This window comes from Mixophyes fleayi, chromosome 1 (genome assembly GCF_038048845.1).
Source record: "Mixophyes fleayi isolate aMixFle1 chromosome 1, aMixFle1.hap1, whole genome shotgun sequence".
Classification (NCBI taxonomy): Eukaryota; Metazoa; Chordata; class Amphibia; order Anura; family Limnodynastidae; genus Mixophyes; species Mixophyes fleayi.
In genome coordinates this window covers 81,466,489-81,483,235 of record NC_134402.1, presented here as the reverse complement: position 1 = coordinate 81,483,235, position 16,747 = coordinate 81,466,489, and positions in this window count along the sequence as shown.

Here is a 16,747-nt window from a genome sequence, read left to right as displayed (position 1 = left end):
GTGTGTAGAATGGAATGTTGGCAATTTTATTTTTTTCTGCACATAACTTTGCCTGGATTACAGGTCTTTTTTTCTTGGTAAAAGGTGTTTTTTTTTTACATTTTTGTTTCCCTGACTTAAAAACACTATGCATGACGTAGAATGATTAATATCGTCATGACTGGTGCCAGCAGCTGCTTGGTTCTCCTGGTATTCTGTGTACTGCTGTGAATCCCTTTTGATAACACAGTACAATGTGACTGCATTTTAAGAACAACACTGCCAGCCCTATTATTTTTATTTCAGCAATGACAATTTGCAATAGAGCAATGGAGTTCTCCTGTTTGTGTGTGAGCTATATAACACAGTACAATTTGGCTGCAGATTTCGACCAAGACTGCCAGCCCTGGAGGGGAGTGCGGTACTTATAGAATACAAAACTCGCGAGATCAGACAACGTAACAATGACGTCTTGTCTCGTTTTCAATTCCGAGTGCGCGCAAAGTACAGAGTCTGCTCAGTTTTGTATTCGGATCGACGAAGTTAGGGGAACCGAGCTAGTAAAAACTGAAACCGCATTCAATGTGTGGTGGTTTGCAATACATGCAATTGAGTCCAAACTGCATGGTAAAACCAAGTATTGAACATCTAGTTTTAACTTGCAGTTTGCCTATGTGTACTGTGCCTGACTTTACAGACTGTCAGGAGTTGCCATGTCTTACAAGCCATCCTACTCAGTATTGGGCTCATTCCTCTGGGAGAGGCAAAATATGATCTGACACCTGCACCTAGAGATGCTGAGGGCCCAATGCCAGCACAATTCATGCACCAGAATTATGCACATAGCATGTGTCTGATATTTCTGCATTTGTATTTCTGTATGTCAATTTGTTTTAATGATTGTTATTCAATAAGTATTGTGACTATTGTTGTCAAGTTAAACTAAATTTAATTATGCTCTGTACTTCTGATCTTAACAAATCAGATGGCTTGTTTTTTTTTTAATGCTAGTTTTAGGTAGAGAATTGTTTGTTGTACAGTATCTGAATAATAGAAATAAAAATATTCATATTTTGTAATATTGCAATATCTTTTAAGGAACGGAAAGTCTATTAATATATGGAATATAAAAGATTAATTTTGCATTGCCCTATATGTTAAATGTAATTAAACATGTAGACAATGTAATGAACAGGGAGGAATTACAGTTATAAGGATTAGCAAATAACATAACTGTGGGAAGAAAACCTACTCATAACTACATTATAAATATTGATTATCAAATGAATCAATGTATAATTAGTGTTTTTATGTAATTAGGGTGTAATTAAAATGGCTTCAAAGCAGAGTCCTGCTCTCAAAGAGTTAATGTTCATTCTGTGGCTCTGCTTAAGGGCTACAAGGAAACCACATGATGGCTTGCTATATTTTATATAGGCAAATATAATTACATTTTTAAAATACAACTTACAATCAATATTAGCGATCAACCACATATTCATAAATAGTATGATGAAGAGCAACCGAAATGTCAAATAAAGCTGACTGTCACTCCGAAAATAAGAGAAAATCAGTATCAGCCCATCTAATCCTTTGGATCTATGCATGTTTAGTATCTATATATTTGCAAATTTGTATTGGATTTATTAATAATAAAATTGGGTCTGTGTGACACTCCCCAGGAAAGTTATATTACATTTTAGCATTGGGTATTAAACAGAGATGTAAATTGTGGTTGTAAAACTGTGTCACAGCCCCCCCTTCCCTGGAGACCACATCCAAGTAGGAGGTGGAAGGTGAAAAACATGTCTTTAAAAAGATGTAACCACTTATAAGATATTGTCAGAGTTTTGGGAAATCAATCAACATAGATAAGTCGTCCATATTCCAAGTCAATTTCCCATGGCGCCGATTATACAACCCGTATGTAAGTTTATATTCTGAAACTCTGTCCTTTTTATTTTTAAATCTACTCTGCCTTATATTTTGTCATTTTTATTATTTTTTTTTATAATCTATAAGCATTGTACTTTTTTATATATTAAATCTAACATTTAATAAATGCTGTCCTTATTGCTCTAAACAAATCAATTAGCCTTTTATGAAAAGTATAGCTTGACCATTTTAACCCATTGAATGCTGGTATGTGAATTGTTAATACATTTGCTTACCAAGCCTAGTGTGTGCTTGCGTGCACATTTGTGTGAAAGAGTCTAGGAGGTGTTAAGTGGTAATCCATTGATTGCTTATGTGTGCCCTGCTAACCTGTGTGTAACAAGGAGCATATTGTGCCAGTGTGGGACATGATATTGGGGTCCTATTGCCCTTATTCAGTAGGTGGTGGCGGAACCAAAGTGGGTGTGGCTGTGTGAGCGCTGTTTGGGGGTGATTCTGCAAATCTGTAACCTGTGTGATAGTTGAGCGAAAGCTTGAGTGTTGGAATCGTGTTTAACCCCATAGATAAAAAACTTCTAAGTCATGAGTGTGCAGAGTGTGGTTTGTGACTGGTAACAGTAGTTAGGAGAGGTTTCCTGACAAAATAGAAGTGATATATTGTTTGACTGTTTGAATATATGATAAGATATTAAATCAGGGAGTTGGCAGAGGTGGCTATCCCTGACAAACAACAATAAAGGATTTTAAGGCAACATGATTAAATATGCAGTTATTATTTTGTAGGCTAGTTCATATTTTCATTTTCGTTTTATTTTGCAGAAAATGTGCATTTCTGCACTGTGCTTATGCATTACAAATGTTTTTTTTTGCATATGTTCATATGAAGACTTAGGGCTAGATTTACTAAGCTGCGGGTTTGAAAAAGTGGGGATGTTGCCTATAGCAACCAATCAGATTCTAGCTTTCATTTATTTAGTACCTTCTACAAAATTATAGCTAGAATCTGATTGGTTGCTATAGGCAATATCCCCACTTTTTAAAACCTGCAGCTTAGTAAATCTAGCCCTTAGTCTCAACTTATGACTATTTACAACTGGAAAGGCAAGACAGGAAAGGAGAGGGACTGGCAAGCATAGGCTTAGAACAGTAATGGCATGCTCAAACAATTGGGACTGAGGTAGACTTGGATGTAGTCAAATATACATCTGTCAGAAGGCATATTTCTTGCTGGTGCTGTAGGACTGGTGCAACAAAATGAAACGATTATGATGATCAGCAGCAGCATTAGCTAGCCACATCTGATTGGCTGATTGTGTCTTGACCTTTCCCACTTAATTCATTTTTCCATTTGGACTGCAAAAGGAGTTTTTAAGGTGAAATCAACAGATGCTAGTATATCATTTTATTTATATGGTAAATGTGATCTTTGCATTTAATAAGGCACTATTCTCTCTTGTGTATATAACACTTCATTACATTATTATATTGTGAGCAAATTGGGTAATGTAACTTGTGCATTTACTACTAACATTGACAAGTGACATCTCCATGCAATCTCTCCGCTTTCTTTGTCCTATAATGGGCACTTGTTACTCCTGACATAAAGGTGGCACAACTTTTACTGATGTACAGCTGGACACATCTGGAAATTCATTTAAATGCACATTTTCATGCGTGTATCTTCTCCTGTGGGGTGTCAAACTCTATATGAACCCCACTGATGTCCAACTACTTGGGGGTAAATGTAAGAGCTTTCTACACTCTCAGAGTGTGGCTGAGAGAAATACAGGTTGTTTTCTTATTATTTGGTAAAAAGTATGTGGTAGGAATAGAGTACATCTGATAGAAACTACAAATGCTATAGTTATACCACATGAAAAATTAGCATGTGGTATTGAGAGAAAGGTAGGTTGCAAAATGATGCCACGTGACCATAGTCTAAACTACTTGAGCATATTGTAATCGAGTACTGCAAAGCTGGTTGTGCATACTCAGGGCCTAATGTAGAGCTGAATGCAATATACATATAATATACTGGTGTAAATTGTGTCCAAAAAATGTACATTTACTTCTATTTGCAACACTGTGTATAAAAAATATACCCCCCTCCCCACTAGGAAAACCAGCTCTTCCCACACACCTGGTGCAGTGGGTGTGGGATAAAGTAATGGTTAAAAGACAGATTAAAGTGATTATTTTGGGAGAACTACAGTTCCCTGCAATCCCATTCATGTCTAAAGTGTTGTGTAAAGAAATATAAATTGTATGAATGAAGCACATTGTATCAGCATACTTCATTGTGGCTAAACACTTTAGGCTCTACAAAGCTTGCAGTAATCTGTAGTTATCCAACATAGAAACAAATGAATTTAACTTTAATCCATTACATTACTACTCAGCTCATCAGCGTGAGAAGAGCCCTAGTGCTTTCAACACAGGGCTGTTTTTTTTCCTGGGGGTGCAATGTGTGCATTTTTGGTGTGCCCCATTACACTAGGAAAGTCATGCTAAGCGGGCTATGGTTGCTTGACATTATGGCAGGGGGACCTCATGCTGCAGATATTATTGTTTCTAACACACTTGCAAGGTCCGTGCTGATGATGATCATAATGGTAGCCACTGGCCAGCAAAGACTGAAAATGGAAAACTGATTTAAAGAGGTCCTGTCTCTTTTAATTTTTAACTTGATGTAGTTACTAACATAATCACAAGAGTTAGATCAAACATTACCTGACTAATATTCTCCTGTAACTGCCAAGTCCGCTCTGCCAGCACTCCCCTTGGTGTTTGAACTAAGAAGAAAAGGCAGCTCATTCATATGAGCAAGCAATGCTGGCATCCTGACACTGGATATCTATTTTGAGGTTAAAGCTTACATACACCTGGCAGACTCATCCAATGATAGGCGGTAGAGGAGGTGGAGGTGGGGTGGGAGTGTTTAATCAAGGCTATTTTTAATACAGCAAAAAATACTAGACACAAAAAATAAAGATTGTTTTCTTTTACAATTATTTGATTTACTAATCTTTTAAAGTCATTATAACTGATTGTCAGGATGAAAGCATAAATCTGATATGATGAAATACCATATTAAATGCCAGGGCCCAAATAAGTTATTGCATTGATACATAAATGAACCTGTTTTTCAACTCAGATAAATGTTTGACCAAATGTTTTTAAAAAGGAAACAATTAGCCCAGTAGGAGGTAATTAGGTTGAACAAACCCTATTGTGAGGAGACCTGCTTAAGATATGCAGATCACAGACATTCATTGTTTTTGATCATGTATTCCATTTTCTAATTGACTTTCAATAGGTAGTGTAGATACAAAGAACCACTAAATGAAAATGAGAGAGCCATATGCCTAGGTGAGAATCTTGGAGACAAAGGCCACATTTGAAAGCCTATACAGGTATATAGAAATATGGGCTTCAAAGGAAAATGTCTTTATAGTTCATATTTTGGGAAATCTGAGTGCTACTCCATACCAAGGAGCAGAAATCACACCAGGGTTGCGAATGACAGGTGCTGGCGGTATCCGGGAACAGCTATAGTCACATATATTTGGAAAATGCATGTCACATTGTCATAATTCCATCATGTTAGGTATTTATATGCGTTAGAGTATGGTATATTGAAGGGGGAGTTATGTCTCTGGGATATATCTGTGAGGAATTACCCAAAAGCCAAAACTTTGGGAATATTTTTGAGAAAACTATAGTGACACCCAGGGGACATCCCTGCTCCCCTATAAGTAATAACACGCTCCTGTTAAGAACGTCCCATTTCATTTTGCTTAAAATACCTGTGTTGGGAAGAGGCAAATTGTCAGTTTCTTGGGGATCAATCTAATTGAAGGTCTGTCCATCTTTTCTACAATAGCCCCCAGGCATACAGATTATGATAAGTTAATTATGCTCTGTACTTTCATACATTCCATTTTGCTTTTATAACTGTTTGCAATTTTTCATTTGTATATCAAATCTTTATCTAACTGTTTTTAATTCTCTGTAAGCATTGTACTTTTGTATATTAAATCTAACAATTTAATAGTTCTGTCCTTATTTGCTCTAAATAAAATCATTACCTGTTTAGAGGAGAAAGGTTGCTTGGCTGGATCAACTCTTTAGAAACCAGTGTGTGAAGGGTTAACTGTTTAGCTACTAGAGCACAGAGTGTGTGCAATTGGGTGGTTAAGTCATAGGCTTGCAACGGGCCTTATTCGTAGCTGGTGGTAATTGCTGAGAGGTGTGAAGCGTGCGTGCGTGTGTGTTAGGAAGGGACCAGCAAAATCTGTAACCTTAGAGGAAGAGGTGAGTGTGAGATTTGGGCTGGAATCCTTTGTGTTCCCTTACAGTAAGCTTACAAGTCCCAAGTGCGCAGAGGGCGGTTTGTGACCGATAAAGGGGTTCAGGGGCGGTTTCCTGACAAAATAGAGGTGATATATTGTATGACTGTTGGAATATATGATAACATATCTAATCAGGGAGTAGCTAGAGGGGCTTATCCCTGACACTACTAATGTCTGCTTAGCACACTCCTTTTGCCATCATATTTTATACTCCTCGGGCCTGATTCATTAAGGATCTTAACTTAATGAACTTCTTATTTAAGTCTCCTGGACAAAACCATGTTACAATGCAAGGGGTGCAAATAAGTATTCTGTTTTGCACATAAGTTAAATACTGACTGTTTTTTCATGTAACACACAAATACTTGATAGTTTATTTGTACACTGAAATTTAAAGTTGATATTTGTGTGCTACATGAATAAACAGTCAGCATTTAACTTATGTGCAAAACAGAATACTAATTTTCACCCCTTGCATTAACATGGTTTTGTCCAGGAGACTTAAATAAGAAGTTTCTTAAGTTAAGATCCTTAATGAATCAGGCCCCTCATGTTTTCTACTTTCAAATCTATGGAAATGTAGAGTGTGATCTTTTAACACATGTTATGAATTCCTTGAAATCTCAGAAATGTCCCCTGTCATTTCTCAATGCTCCATCCTGCAAGATACTGGCTTAGAAGTGTTTGCAAGAATAGACTGTATATTGAGTTCATTTTGTAAGCAGAATATTATCATCTTGTAGCTGCTTCAGTATGTTTTTTTCAGTGCAGGGCTGGTTTTTCCTATCGGACTATTTAAAAATATACACTGTTTACTGAACGTCTGGTGATACACTGTGTGTAAAGAAAACTGTTTATGTACAAAGTAGTACAAAGTGAAATTTATCTATATTGCTGGAGTTTTCACTTGTATAACACCATGTAAGCACCTTTACTTAGGTTCTGCTCCTAACATGAATACTGCTGGCACTTGGACTTCCTAACGTCTGAGTATTTGTTGTCAGTGATTTTGGAAATTTAGAGTCTAAGCTCAAGTGAGCAATGGAATGAATCTAAATAATCAATCATGTCAATCTAGAACATGATTGATGTATGAACTTCATTTCATAAAGAAATAATAATTCTTAAAAATTAAATGAAAAAGTGAAAAAGTAAAAATAAATTAAAAACTATACTCACAACGGTAGGCAAAAACACGTTGTGGTTCACTTGGCGGCTGACATGTATGTGCTCAGAATTTATTTAGGAACAGAATTGCACACCAAAAGCGTATTTACTTGCATATGTCCTGTTGGACGTACCTCAAGATGTGTCCAGCGCAGACGTAGTGTCTATACTTATGCTCCAGTGTTGAGGAAGCTTAGTGATGTGGCTTGTCAGTGTTAGTCGCACTACCTTATTTGCACACAATATAATAATATAATGATGTGTCATATCAATGAGAGAATAGTGTCTTTAGTTATTAATAAATGTGAAAGTCAACTGAGTTGTACTGGATGTTAAAACAGAAGTGCAGTGATTTTAATAAGGTGCGTGGTCACAAGAGGTTAAAGTGCACACAAGCATGGGGAGTTATTAATTAACCCTCTTTAATTTACAAACTCCAGACTCCAAAGAACCTGGAAAATGGTCAATGTTCTTTTAAATTCAATAGTAGATAAATATGTTCCAATAATTGTTTAAATTCTACGAGGTAAATGACTAATTAAAGATTGAGGATTTTGCTAGTGGTTTGACTTAAAAAAAAAGTTTTATTTTGTATTATGTGTGGCACTCTTGAATCCAATAAAGAAGGGAAAAAATTGTAGAAATCATTCATGTGTAGGAGTAAGGCTCATATCCACACTTTTACGTGCTGTCTATTCAAAGCAATAAAGATAATAAAAAAAGAAGTGCGAAGTGTTATTTATTTCCAACTAACATCATTTAGCTGTCAGATAACACTGGAAATGTAATCCTGGCTTTCAACTCCTGCACATACCAGCTTTTGAAATAGCACAAAGCAGCTCTACAGAGTATTGGTGAATGTGTTTCCCAAAGGAACTGAGAAACTGAGAATTATTTCAGACAGCCCCAGAACCACGCACAGTTATCAAACGTTTAAATGTTTATATGTAATGAGCAAAATTAGCATTTGAACTACATATAGCCATTAGCTAATAAAAGTTACTGATAAAAATATCAGTTTGTAGCAAATGTAATATGCACAGTACCAGTTATTGCTGAGGAACTGATGAAGTGCTTTTCCAGGGCTGCAGATATTATATATCATATCTTTGGAAACAATTACATACAAAATATAGCAGTAAGCAATGCCAACAAAACTCAAAAGACAGTTCTTCTGTTGTTTAACCTGTCACTGCAGCACTGAGCGATTCCCATTACAAATGCTAGATTTTTAACTTGTGTAAAATGATACAATAGGTGTCATTTACGAAAATGCAAAATACACATATTCCACAGTCTATATACTGCTTGTAATGTAGTACCAAAGTCCCCTTGTGCTCAGTTAGTGCGGTATAAGTAATGTAGTGAAAATTATTGCTATTGCTTTTTACAACAGTACAGTACACTCTTGATCAGGGTTACAGAGTGTGTTGTACTGTTGTAAGACTCAATAACAGTAATTTTCACCACATTACTTATCCCGTACTAAGTTGAGTGCAAGGTGAATTTGGTACTACATTTTAAGATATATTAGTTTGGTGAACTCCATCAATACAGCAGTCCATACGGGGGTAGTAATCCACCCGCTTGCTAGCATCTACCACAGTTCTCCTGTTTATATATTGCTTGTACCTATAGTCACGTTATTTCACCAGTTTTAAAGGGGAAGTGCATGGATTTGAGCACTAAGTTGTCAGAATCTGCGGGGTGCAAAATTTTTCATCTTCTGATTGGAGGAGCAGGTAGAATAGGGGAGGGGGTGTTCCTTGCTGAATGTGGGCTAATTATGCCACTACATATATACATGAAATGTCATTTTACAGGACAAGTGTAATTAAAGGAGATTGATGGGATGCAGACTGTCTATTTAGGTTGGAGTACTTTGCACAGTAGGTGATCACAGTGATTTTTTCTCCGAGCGAAAGGACTTGAACTTTACACATCCTTTGAGATGGAAACTAGACGTCTGCCTATACATTTAGTGGTATGTCTTTTACTGCTTCCATACTTAATACAGGAAAGCACAATTCTAAGAGCATGTCAACCAATGTAACAAACCCTTTACACATGTACAAAAGGCAGTTCTGATGTTCCTTCATGATTCATTTAAGAAATGGATGAGGCTAAAACAAGATAATATCATTGTAGGATGGGCCTAAAGAAGTAGCAGGCAGAACTTTAAGTGATGTTTTTATTCTTTTCACCATGCACATTTCCATTAAGACCTTCAATACTGCAAAGTGAGCGCAAATTAATTTTCCAGGTGCTGTTCCCAAAACTGAAATGTGAACCTATGTATTTGCTATGTAGGCAAATAAGCACATGGGAGCAAATGGAAAATCTCTGCATATCCACTTTATTTGCACTTTTGTACATGACTTTCAGGTACATACAATAGTCTTATTTTATTTACTGCACAAGGACAGAGTGAAAAGTTAACCACTGAGTGGCTCAACACATGACACTGATCCTAAACAGGCCTTCAAGGTTTAAACAGGACTAGTGACAATATTTTCAGACATTGAAGTTATTAAAGTGGACCCAAATTATTTATTGTATAATTATGTATTTCCACATTTTCATTTGCTATCTGTTGTTTTCTAATGCCAGTTACATTATTTGCATTATAGTTGGAGAAGATATATTTTATATTTTCAGACATTTAAGTAAAATATTAAATATAAATGTAAAATATTAATGTACTCCTCCATTGTTGTTTCATGTAAAGGAAGGAAAAACCCTACTTGATGTTTTAAATGTATAAGTTTGCATACCTGGTAACGCTGTGGGAGTAACATTGAGACACATGTTTTGCTGGGTCTTATGGACAAAATCTCAAAATCAATGGAGATCATGCTGGAGTCCCTTATTTTACTTTTTCACTGACTTTCTGTTTGTAGCGTAACTAAATATTTCTTTCAATTACTTAATGTTAGAGCATTTAAAGGAAGGAACAATGGTTTGTTCTGTCCGGTACAGATCTAGGTGTGTTACAACCACGATGAACATAGCAAGAACTAAAAATATGGTAGCACTCTTGAATGGGTGGACTGGTGATCACTTTTATTCATTGAAAAAACATCAGCAGGAAAATATGAAGGGGATAGCACCCCATATTATCTTTCATGCATTCCTTGAGATCTTTAGTTGAGGAACATTGCACAATAATTTGTGGATAGCGTCTATGAATGAACATATTAAACAAGGTTGGTCCCAAGGCGCAAAGATTGGTGTGTGTAGGATAGTAACAGATTATCAACACAATGTATTATGGCAAAAAGCATTTGCTTTGCCATAATACATTGGGGTGAATTCAATTGTAAAAAAATCTGGCCGCGGGACACCTCGCATATTTTTTTTTTTTACAGAAGTAACACTCACCATAGAGGTGCGAGGAAAAGTGAGCGCTACTTTTTACCATAGTAACAGTAACAATGCTCAGCCGTTATGTTCTGAGAAACATTGCAGCTATTTGAATCTGCCCCATTATGTTGATAATTTGTTGTCATGTTACACACTCCATTTGTTACGCCTTGGGACCAATCTTGTTTCATTTGTTATACTCTGGAGGTTTGGCACCACCCCCACCCCACTGTTAATCCCCTAACAGCAGCAAAACAGAAGTATGTTTATTAGGGAGCACAGATACCCACCAAACCACAAATCTATGAATTAATATGGTCACCTTTGAGCACATCTGCACGCTGCCATAGTTTTTCTTCTTTATGGTAATCCAGAATTGGGATTTATAATAGTTACAGTTGGAGCTGGAGTTATCCCAAAGTGATCCCTGAAGCCATTTGCTATGCTGCATCCCTAGGTGTATTACGAGTGCAGTGGCTCAAGATAACAGGAATTTATTTTGGTTTAATGATGGCTGCATTTTAATAAATTATAAATGTATTACATCTTTAGAAAACCTTACATATTTATACTTGTAATTGAAACATAATAAATTCTGATTATAAAACCAATTGATAATGTTGCTTTCTATTATTAAGATAAATATTATATTGGTATAAAAAGGCTTTTTACTATAAAACATCTCATAATCACCTTCTTTATACCAGTGTGGTTTTATATAACAATATCATGTCCCCCTTCATTTCTTGCACGCAAGTATATGTGTGTATATATGTCTGTGTTCTTCAACTATTCACAAAAGTATGGAAACTATTACAGATGAACTTATGGATGTTACAACATGCTTCTCCATGTACTAGCAGCTTATATTTTAGCAATGAGTTGTCTGTCAAAAAATGTTCTCACACCAAAGTATTTTGTGGAGCATATGAATGTACCTTCATCACGAGAGACGCTTTGTGTGGTTAAATATGTTAGAATCTGAACATAAAACATTTATATTCTTGGCTTTGAAAATCATTTATGAGATTTTAAGAGTAGAAAACAAAGATAAATTTTCTCCTGAAGGTGATTGTTAGACTCCTGCCTTTTCTAGTTGCCAAATAAAACTTAACAAAAAGATTTATCAAACATGCTCTTTGCAAGTCACATTTGTTTTGCACGTACAGTGTACTATTGATAATATAAGGGTACATGTATGTTACATTGTAAAAGGGTTAAGTGAACAAACTTTTAGTGCTCCCAAATGTTTTTAGGAATTCTGACAAATCAATATATTTATGGTTTCTCCCCTGATGATATTTTCAATTTGATTTAGTGGCTGATGTATGTTGGTGTCAAACATCTGTAAAATACCGTACACTAGACTAATAATGTGATATTATTGCTTCCTCCTTAATTTGCAGTTGGTTTAATTGGAGTATTGCGACACTGGAGAAAACGATGCAATGTGCAACTTATATAAAGCCTTACGCACCTGCTCTACATATGGGAACAACAAAGTTCTTTAACTGTTTATCCTTTTTATTTTATAATATGTTTTGATTATTCAAAGTTACATTACTGTCAAAACAAATGCATTTTCTAATTTGTTTAGTGTCACCTTCCACGGGTAAATCTCCCTCAGTGGTCAGGAGTTAGAAATTACTTATTGGCTTTTATTTATTATTATAGAATTGAGCTTCCTAGCATGCATCTACTAACTGGGAATAATGTGGTATGTTTGATTAAAAAAAAAAATAAGTAACGATCAATACAGTCGTAACATTCAGAATTATTTTGTTAGACAGAACGAAGCCTGGTAAATAGTCTTTATAAGGTGCAATTCATGCAATTCACATTTAGACCTCTACAAGTACCTGACAAATGTGACTGTTACAGTGAAGCTAAAGTTTCTTTAAAGGGTCATGTGTTGAGGATTTTCTTCATCATTATGTAATCTGCCCCAATAATTATCTTATATGTTTTCACAGATAGAAAGTGCACTTGTTGAACAGATTCAGGAAAAATCAGGCTGACAATGAATAAAAGTTGACTATAGACCAGAGGACTAAAGTTGCCATTACCGTTCCTGATGTTCCGCCATCTGGACCCTACTTTAACAAAATAAATATGTAAATTGTGCCTTAGTTCGTTTCACTAACCATTCATGCCTGTATTCTTAAACTTACTTTTTAATAAAACATATTTAGCAACTGTTGGTCCTGGATACCCTAGTCTCACCTACTTTAATTATGTGAAATCTAGTAATGTTTTCGGTCATTAGGCATCAACACATACATGTCTGTGAAAATGACCATAGGTTAATGAAGGTGCTGTGATTGTGTGTTCAAGTGGATTTACTCCAGCTGTTCTGTTTTTTTTTTACATGGTTCAAAGAGATACTTGTAGGTTCATTAGCGTCTGACTGAATTGGCCCTGCTGTACATCTTTGTCTTTCCTGTAGTAGAGGAACAATTAGATTGTAAGCTTTCCTTGGGCAGAGACTAAAGCTCCTTAAAAAAAATACTGGTACCTAGCTGTCCTATCTTGGGTCTATATGAATAAAGGATAATAGTAATAATACTCCTTTATTGCACTTAGTTTTGAATGTTTACAATAAACAATTAGGAAAGTATGGGATATTATATATCCCTTAGATTGTACGCTCCTCTGAGCAGGGCCATCTCTCCTCCTGTTTCCACCACTTCTAACTCTGCTCTCCAGCTACTTAGCCCTCCTCCTCGAGGATCATCCACCCCACGTCCACTCTCGCTCCCTCCTCCCCCCTGGGGGTCTGCCTGTCTTCCGCGCCCTCCTTCTTGGGCCCCGTCGTTTGCGGATCCTCCCTCCCCCTTCCCCGCCCTCTCTAGCTGTGCATTGAGCGTACTGAGTTGCTGTGTTTACTGTACTGTGCTGTCTCCCATTGTATTGTGATTTTGTTTGTCTCTGTACGGCGCTGCGGATGCCTTGTGGCCCCTTATAAATAAATATTATTAATAATAATAATAAAATATTGGATGAAGAGGTCAGACTAGGAGAGAAAAAAGTATTACGTTTCAAATTCTCAAAGGACTGCAATGTAACCATTTTAATAAATAAATAAATAGCAAATTCCCTAAGAACAGTAATAAATACTAACATAAAATTAATATTAACATTGTAGCATTTGTCAAATGCTGTATGCTTATGCAATGACATTGATCTCAAATTAAATTTTAAAATTTTGCTGTGGTATTTTTTTTTGACATTCACTGATACCAGTAATTTTTGTCTCTTTCTTAATTTATAAAGACCTTTAAATCAGCTTGGGATGAACGTTATCCAGGTCAATTGGCACTTTGGCCTAGTGGCAGTTTGATTATTCAATAAACACAATTGACATCTATTTTTTTTAAAACTAATTTCTGATTTGTTGTATCTACTCTTTTGTTATTGCTGTCTTAGTGGGACAAACCAACTGCCCATGGTCATGCATGTTATCCCACTAGACTCCATAACCACCCACAATGGTTTACACTCGCAGGCATAAGAAGACATTGATTGATTGAGTAGAGAGACCTAGGCAGATAAGAATGGCAACATTAATAATAAGAAAGACATACTTCCGAAAGTCCAGAAGTCGAAAACATAGAATTCTGTTTGTTTGGCTCATCAGTTTACCTTTAAATGTTGTAGCATACTTGAAATACTTCATCTGGTAAATGTAATTACAGATTTTCTTGTAAAGAAATTGACATGTTATATAGATTTCAGTAGCTGGGTTTGATTAGATAAAGTGATTAATAAGCTTAGCTTGTCAATTGTTTTGATATAGTTCTAAAACAGGAACAGTTCATCCTATGGGTATTTTGCAAGAAAACAAATACAAAATATATTAATTTTTAAGGCAAACCAAAAGTAAAGCAACAGGAAAATAGTTGCTTATGCTGTAATGAACTGTACAATTCAATAGAACATGACATCACTAGCACATTGGAATTGTGAGAAGGGTGATTCGGCACTGAGTAACAATAACCATTGATAGATCAGCTCTTCAGTTCCCCAATCACTTGCTGTGAAAAGTTGTGCTAGAGATCTAACCATTGCTTAAGCCAGAGTTTATCAACTTTTTTTAACCAATTATTATTCTGTAGTGATTGACAAGTATTACCATATGTCTGTATATGTTTACTACTTATTACCATATGTCTATCCATACCTCCATATCTATAGTTCCCTCCATCCTAAATCATCATCAGCAGCTATTTAAATAGTGCCACTAATTCCGCAGCTCCGTACAGAGAATTCACTCACATCAGTCCCTGTCTCATTGGAGCTTACAGTCTAAATTTCCTAATATACACACACAGAAAGACCGAGATAGACTAAGGTCAATTTAATAACAGCCAATTAACCTAAATAAATACCCACGTCATCTTGTGTATTTTATTCTTATAGTAAATTGCTAGTTTAAATGACATTTTCATGCATTGAATCTTTTATCCTTGGGGGGACATGCACCACAGGCTGAGAAACCCTGGTTTAAACTTGGCACACACATTTTAGACCTTTGGGCACAATCACCATAGACATTAATGTAACTGTTATATTTAATGTAGACAGACAACTGGTCGAAACACTAGAGCAATACTACTATATAGAAGTAAATGTGTACTTACATCAAATGTTTTGCTTGGGAATGTATATTTGTAATTTTGCCAAAATAATATATGCATGCATTGTTTTTCAAGTTCAGAGCACAAATATAAAAATGAACTGGCATTAAAGGTCATTGTGTGACATGGGCTTTCTAAATAAAGTAATAAAAACAGATGATATAAATCAAATGCATTGTTAATCTTATGATACTTATATCTCTGCCACTTAATGTATACTTTTGTATTACTAGGTGAGATATTTTTAATAACATGAGTTTGTATCAAGATTTCACTTTCTGCATGGAAAAATGTGACCTTCCAATTGCTAGATTTGACCTTCATCAAGAGTACATGCTATTATCTGTGAACTCCTAAGTACAACAGTCATATATTTCACGAAAAAAATACATACACGATCCAAAATATTTCTCCAAGTCTCAAACACACTCAAGCAGAATGGGGGTTCATCCAAAATTTAAGGTATCCAACCCAGCACAATTCATTGTTAACAGCTAATACGTAGAGTGTAGACATAAATCTCTAAGCAAAAATAAATGACCCTGATATGTTGCCAGTGCATCTGCAATCTGATGATAAAGCATCCTGACAAGAATATATTTGTTTGCCACCAAGTTTTTGAAATGATAGTCAGTAGAGATACATAATAATCAGGCTTATTCTTTGTGCCTTTTTAGCTTTCTTAATACTGGATTTTATTGTTTAAGTAAAATACAAGTGTTCCACCTGTGTTACACATGATGGTCATTCCCAGTTCTCAAAATCTGTACAGTAAATGTGTCCTATGTACACACTTAAACTCCAATACTGAAAATTCCAAATATGAACCATGATATACATTATAATACATGGCTTAGTATTTTCCTAACATTCCACTGCAGATTTAACTCTGGCTAACTTTGTGCTGCAGTTATCCATTGGATCTGGCAGGTCCCCCAACCTTTGTGATGATCTGGAGAGTCTATCAGTAATGTTTATTTGTGTGTGGACAACATACTGCCTTATGAGAAATGGAAGCCCTTTTCATACACACAGCATGTTGTCCACTAAAACATACTGGACTTAATTGATTAAGGCACATACCTCCGATGTTGTGCATATTGTACGCAAATTCATTCTGCGCATGCCCAGAGCCGGGAGATACGGCTGTGAACGCAGCAATGTTCACTGCATCTATGTATACAAAGGACACTTATTATAGCCTACTCTTTCGGGGAGTAAACTGGGCAGGGAAGGGGAATTTTGCCCTAGTTTATATACAGTAGGTACGTGACAAGTGAACGCACCCGCGTCCGTATCCAGCTCTGTGTGTCTGGAAGTTACTTGTTTTTCTGGCATATCTCTTGCTCCAGC